This window comes from Cryptotermes secundus, unplaced genomic scaffold (assembly GCF_002891405.2).
Source record: "Cryptotermes secundus unplaced genomic scaffold, Csec_1.0 scaffold49, whole genome shotgun sequence".
Taxonomy (NCBI): Eukaryota; Metazoa; Arthropoda; class Insecta; order Blattodea; family Kalotermitidae; genus Cryptotermes; species Cryptotermes secundus.
The window spans coordinates 117,912-125,181 of record NW_019744106.1 but is presented as its reverse complement, the minus strand read 5'-3'; positions in this window follow the sequence as shown (position 1 = coordinate 125,181).

The window sequence follows — 7,270 nt, the reverse complement described above, 5'->3', positions numbered from 1 at the left end:
TTTATCGCCACTCCTTTTCAACTTTGCTTTAGAATATGGCATTAGGAAGGTTCAGGGAAACCAGGTGGAACTGAAATTAAACGGGACACATCAGCTGTTGGTCTAAGCGGATGATGTGAATCTACTGGGTGATAATGTAGATACCATAAAGAAAAACACACAAACTTTAATTGACGCAAGTAAAGAGGTTGGTCTAGAAGTAAATACTGAGAAAACTAAGTATGTGTTACCTGATTCAGGAGGAAATTAAGAGTCGATTGAACTCGGTTAATGCTTGCTACCATTCAGTCCAGAAACATTTGTCTTCTCGTCTGTTGTCCAAAAACATAAAAATTAGAATATACTTAACTATAATTTTGCCTGTGGTTCTGTATGGGTGTGAAACTTGGTCTCTGACATTAAGGGAGGAACATAGACTGAGGTTGTTTGAGAACAGGGTGTTGAGAATATTTGGACCGAANGAGAAAACTGCATAATGAGGAGCTTCATAATTTGTACTCTTCTCCAAGTATAATTAGAATGATGAAGTCAAGGAAGATGAGGTGGGCAGGTCATGTAGCACGAATGGGGGAGACGAGGAATGCGTAAAGGATATTGGTGGGAAAGCCAGAAGGAAAAAGACCACAGGGAAGACCAAAGAATAGGTTGGTGGACAATATTAGAATGAATCTTAGAGAGATAGGTTGGGATGGTATTGATTGGATAGATCTGGCTCAGGATAGGGATCAGTGGAGGCCTCTTGTGAACACGGTAATGAACCTTCCGGTTCCATAAAATGTTGGGAAATTCTTGAGTAGCTGCAGAATTGGCGGCTCCTCCAGAAGGGCTTAGCTCCATGAGTAAGTAAGTAAGGAAATGTGATAATAATAATAATAATAGTAATAACAAATATAGAACAATATATGATTAAGGAGATTGCTCTTAGCTCAGAATACGTCAAAGTCCCTGCAAACAAAATTAAGAGCTTAGGCACATCTAGCAGAGGGACAATTTTTACATGAGGAGCAGACATTGAACAAATCGAGCAAGAACTGGAAGGCAAGTAGTTCCCAAAACAGAAAGACAGAATGTGGAACTAAACTAAAATTAAGTAAAAAAGAGAGCATAAGAATTCAGTTCTTATTTATTTGCGTACTAACTCAAGCACTAGCCCAAGGGCCAATTAGAAAGTGAGCAGGAGTGAAAGAAAGAAGAGACAAATATACACAAGTACACAACAAAGGAATTTATAACATGTGAGTAATGGTAAACACAATAAAATGGTAATAACAAAAATCTAAGTTACAATTTAGGAGATGATGACGATGGTGACGACGACGACGATGATGATGATGATGATGATCATAATAATAATAATAATAATAATAATAATAATAATAATAATTCAGTACGATTCTTAATTTATTTACGTGTTGACTTAAGAGCCCAAAAGCCAAATATAAAGTAAGCATTAGCAAACAAAGAAAGAAAACACGTAGACACACAAAAGCCACAAAACAAGACAATTTTTTGTCATTTAGATGGTAATAATAATTCAGTTCACTTCTTTATTATTCATGTGCCGTGTCAACAGCTATAGGGCCAATTACAGGCACAGCGCACTGTAGACGCTGGTAATCATACGAAAGACAAACACAGCATAAAGACAAAAGACAAATTACAGTGAAGCACTCAGGAAAGAATATACATGTATATTAACCCCTTTAAAGCCCAGTGGTTGCTATAAGTACCGCCTGTTTTAAGATACTATAACTATGAATTCTCAACATAGAGTTTATGTATATGGTTCATACGGTTCTCACAGTAAAAAGAGTTAAACGGTTACGCTTTGTAGCGGAGACGTAATGTGTTTCCTGTTAGGTACGAACTGAATTCTTATATAATATTTANCCTACGAGTCAGTCCTCGAGCTACCACCGAGTTAGTTCTGAGTTAGCCAGCAACCAGTCAGTTGTATTGTGGCATTTGGAGTGTACTAATTGTGATACTGCAGATAGCAGTAATCGTAAATCTGTAATTTGGGTTATTGTAAGTGCGAATGTGAAATAAAATTCGCTACATCAAATACATCGAGAAGTTATTTTTCGCGATATACGGCCAATACGCGACAAAGTGTGAAACCCCGCAACAGTGGTAACAGATTATTGCGATTAGGGTTATAAAGTGTGAAACCCCGCAACATTGTGATAATTAATTGTAGCCGTTTCTTGTAGATTGTTGAATAAACCAATTAAAGATCTCTACGGCGTCTTCTGTAACCAGCAACACGTTACATTGGTGTCAGAAGTGGGATCAGTAACGCAAACACGTTACAATTGCAAGGTTCAAGAAAAATAAGCATACAACGTACTAACTAAGAATTACATGACGCAACAACATTAGGATCATGAACAAATATTCTTAACACTTTTAGGCAGAAGGTTATAAAATATGACCGAGAGAAACCGCTCCGATTGCAAATATGTCGACATCTTAACCACCACTTCGGCAGCACACACGCACCGAGAAGAATGACACTGTTTATTAGAGGGGCAAACACTAAACTTTAAGAAGTCCCTAACATTTCGAGTAGGAACAAGAAAACTAACAGTTTCCAAGAGGGAAGTGCAGGATTTAAGGCCACACTAGACTTAAACTAAAATGTGTATCAAGGTGATGTTTCTGTTCACTTGAAGAATGCAGACTTGATTTCTCGATGGCAAAAGTATAACTAGAAGGAATGTGAATGAAGAAACGACAGGAACAGACAGACGCCAACTTCTGCTGGATTAGCTCAAGCTTGTTGGCATCGGTAAACGTGATAGTATTCCGAACTACCGACGCATATTCCGACTTGACCCGAATAACGTAAAGTATAGCACATATAAACAGTCCAGGGAAGAAAATTTGAAGGTTATGGAACCAATAAGTCCTAATAGCTTTATGCATTCAGAAAATATCAAATAAACATGATTATGAAAATATAATTTTGAATCAAAGAAAATACCCAGCTCCTTAATAGTGCCGGTGCGTGTAATGACAGCAAGACAAAGCTGATACGCGTAACGCAGAACACCTGTCTTCCTTGAGTATGAAACGACACGCGTTTTAGCAATATTAAGTCTCATGAAGTTAGCAGTGCATCAGTCACTCAAGGAATTAATGTCAGACTGAAGTAAACGACGATCATATGGAGAGTTAATGACGCAGAAATTTTTGAGATCATCAGCAAAGAATAAAATTTTTATTGGTTAATAGAATTACATAGGTCATTAATGAATACGTTGAAAAAAAAAACCCCAGAACAGAGCCCTTCGGTATACCGGAAGTTACTTGAATAGGCAGGAAAAGAGTGTCAGAAACGCGAACCAGAGATTGTCTTCTTGGCTAAGTAACTGCGAAACCAGCTAACATAAGTATCAGAGAATCCAAGGGAACTAAATAATAATAATAATAGTAATAAAATAAGGGTAATACCATTAATTTTATATATCTTTTCACATGCCAAGTCAGAAGAATAAATGCATATATATGTACAAAATACTCCCATTTGTAGCTCACCTTAGAAAGCATGAAAACATTAAGAATTCGACTGTACGTGTATATCAACAGGTAATAAGATTGAGAGAAACTACTTTGACTTCATATATGTCTAGATCCTTACCCACCAATCTGGCAACAGGCAGGCACACAGAGCACGAGGATAACGTTTGAGGAACAAACATAAGCGTTAAGCTTATTAGTGACCTCCATTCAATGCCATGATTAAGAATGCTTGGAGTTATACCTCAATTCCCCATACGCCTTCATGGTATGATGTTTACCTCTTATGAATATTTTGGTGATTTCAGCCACTTAAGTGTAAGAATAAGCAAGTAACAAGGAATTACTACAAGCAATATAAACTTTACTACCTTATATGTTTCTGATGAGCCTGATGACCTGTCTTTCAACATAAAACTTGTTGGATTTTTATAATATGTATATGCTTGTATATATTTGTATACTCAGGCATGTGTATATATGAGATATATGTGTTTGAGGGGGGATTAGACTGTTCTGGAGAAATAAATGTAAATTGGAAGAAGATATTAAGACTCATCATAATAATATATTTTATTAAGGTATGGATTCAATTCATCTGGCTTAGTATAAGGTACAGTGGCGGGATGTTGCAAATACGGTAATTAACCTTCCGTTTTCCACGAGATGGGCAGAATTTTTGAACATCTAAGCGAATTTCAGCTTTTCATAGAGTGCTGTATACTGTAGGTTTGGTTAATTAATTTTTCATATTGTTTAAGTACGTTATAATGATTATTGAAATATTGTCATTAAAAACTGACTATAATATACATGTAAAATATAATAAAAGGAAATTACGTGTAACTGCAATTAGTAATGCAGTGGATTACACTGAGGCATATGGTTTGAATTCGCTGAAATATATGAATGTGCTGAATTATGCTTGAGCCGATTGTCTATATAGTGTGGCATCCTCAACGTCTCACAACCCTATGGGCCTTCACGGCCTGTTACAGGGATAGCTTTACTTTACTTTACTTTACTTTACTGAATTATGCGTGGCTCATACTGTGGCGGAATTGTGTAGGATTGTGTGTTTCTAAGATCACCGTTGGTGTCTCTCCACTTTAGAATGCGTCCAATATGGCCGCCATGCGTACCTAGAGCCGTCGTTTGCGATTCCCTTTCATGATGAATTCTCTCCCGCACTGACGCTACCTACCCCCTTCCCAACAACCCCTGCTTCCCATCAGTTACCCTCCTTCGCCTTTCTGCTACACCACTAGATAGATTTTAATAAGTAATAAATATACGTATCCTTACACCCATCAAAGATATTGATCTTATGAAGCTACCAGCTTCTCCCTCTTCTGTTAACTTTGCAAGCCTCCTCACCCCTCTCCTGTTTATTCTGGATGAGATAGAGGGTTTAGGATTAAGACATTCAACTTACGTGCAGAGCTATAAAAATACCAAAACCTAAGCGCAATTTAGTGCCCCTGAAATATCTCAGATGAAACCTCTGTATTTCAGCGCACACTATTTGCAATGTATTAGATCTTTGTAAGGTAAAGTTGTCCCTGCGCTTAACTAATTAAGCATTATGTCATGAAGGCATATAGGGGAGTGGATGTATAGATCCACATTTTCTTGACCTCGGCACTAGTTGGAGGTGAGTGGTCAGCTTTACGGACCTGCTGCTTTACCCCCTCGGAAAGTGCTTCCGGTTGGGTGAACTCCAGAGCCAGTCTGGACGACTTGAAGAAGAGAAAATTCTTGTCTCCACCGGGACTCGACCTCTGACCCTTCGGTCGTCCAGCCTGTAGCGCAGCCGCTATACCGACTGCGCTCTCCCCGCTATAAGGTTGTTGTATGTGGTTCTAAATGTTACCCACTGTCGATAAATACTGATAGAAGATTAATTTATTTTGGTACTTCCCAATGACTCGATTTGGTACGGGTTGGACGACCGGGGTTCAATTCCTCGCAGGAGCAAGAGATCTTTCTTGACTCCACAGCGTCCAGACCGACTCTGGTGTTCACCCAACCTCCCGTCTAGTGGATATAAGGGCCCATTTCTCCTGTGCTAAAGCGGCGGCGGTGCGAAACTGGCTACTCAGTTCCGTTTAGTGCCGAGGTCAAGAATGGTGGAACTATACGTCCACTCCCACACACGTCTTCATGGCGTGATACTTAATTAAGCACAGAGACAACTTTGTGTTTTATCTTTTACAGTTACTTTCCACTGACTGGATGGAGATATGACGTTTCATATACTGGTTCTGCTTTCGGCTTTATGAGGCAGCCCCAATATTACAGAGAATCTTAAAATCATGGCTGTTGACATGGCATTTCTAATTCCCCGTGCATGCGAGTCTCTGCTTATATTAGCGCTTTATACATTTATATTCTTATGTCAGCATTAATTCTGTATCAGTAGAGGCCAGAGCGCATATTCCATGACACTAAAGAAAATTATGAAGCTTTGCCTCTCTTAAGTCCAACTTTTCTCCTCATGATGCCGTTGTGAGACACCTTCAGTATTGTCTATCACCTGATGGCAGGGATGCCCAAACTCTGTGACACCGGCACCCCCAAAAAATAATACGTATTTTTACATGACATTCAATCGGTTAGCGAAAAGTACAGTTCTGCGCATTGTTGCAGATCAATATCAGCTGTACCGTGACAACATGAACCATATCGATATATATCGATACCTCTACAGAAGCTATGGAATATTCTTGTGTAGTCATGAAGAGTTAGTGAAATATTTCTCGGGCTGCAGCTACATTTTCGGAGAGCACTTAAGCTCTACTGGGTTAACTGATTTCTGAGAAATGTGCATGGACACAAACATGCTTTAAATAATTATCGAATGCTCTGCGAACCCTCTTAGTGTACGACGAACCCGTCTGTGGGATTGCGACCCACAGTTTGATAAATAGTTCCTTCTGTTGACGGGCCAAGTTTCACGCTGATGTAAAGAACAACAAAATTATTATTATTCTCTATTAAAATCTTTATGCTTTATATAGGGGAAGGGAAAGTGAGCTAGCGACAAGAAATACTTAATTTTCATAGCACATTTTAACAGAGCTTCAAGTGATATGTATTTATTCCTTCGCACTGGATGTACGAGCGTCATCTGTTACACATGCGCAATGAGAAGGAAAGACATTCATATCTGTAAGAGAAGAATCCGTTGATGCATTCATTAGCTAGCTTAGTCTCGAGGGTTAGAGAGCGCTGGAGGTTATGGGGTTATATTTTTTATTATAAGAGTATGACATATCTTGGGGCGTGATCTATAGGCATCCAGGGAATCAGGGTTGTACGACAATCATTAATTTCGGTTAACTCACCACACCCATACAACCATTTGTCTATACGAACCCAGCATGTTCGCGCGTCTGTTAATCCTGCTACTATCCCACATCCATGCCAAGATATACTGTTCTACGAAACCACTAACTGCTCTTTTTACCTCGCCTTTGTTAAGTAGGTATATTCCATGACATATTTGTACGGTAATGGACATTGAAATGTCGATGAAATATTTGTGGGTGTAACAGATTATGCAGTGACTTTGAGAGGTAAAGGTAAATTTGTTCCTGTCCTTAATTAATTAAGCACCACGCCATGAAGACATATGAGGGAGTGGAGATAGAGCCACACCATTCTTGACCTTGACACTTGGTGGAGGAGAGTGGTCAGCTTCAGGATACTCCTTTTTTGTTCAGGTCTATCGTGGCCTTAAATCCTG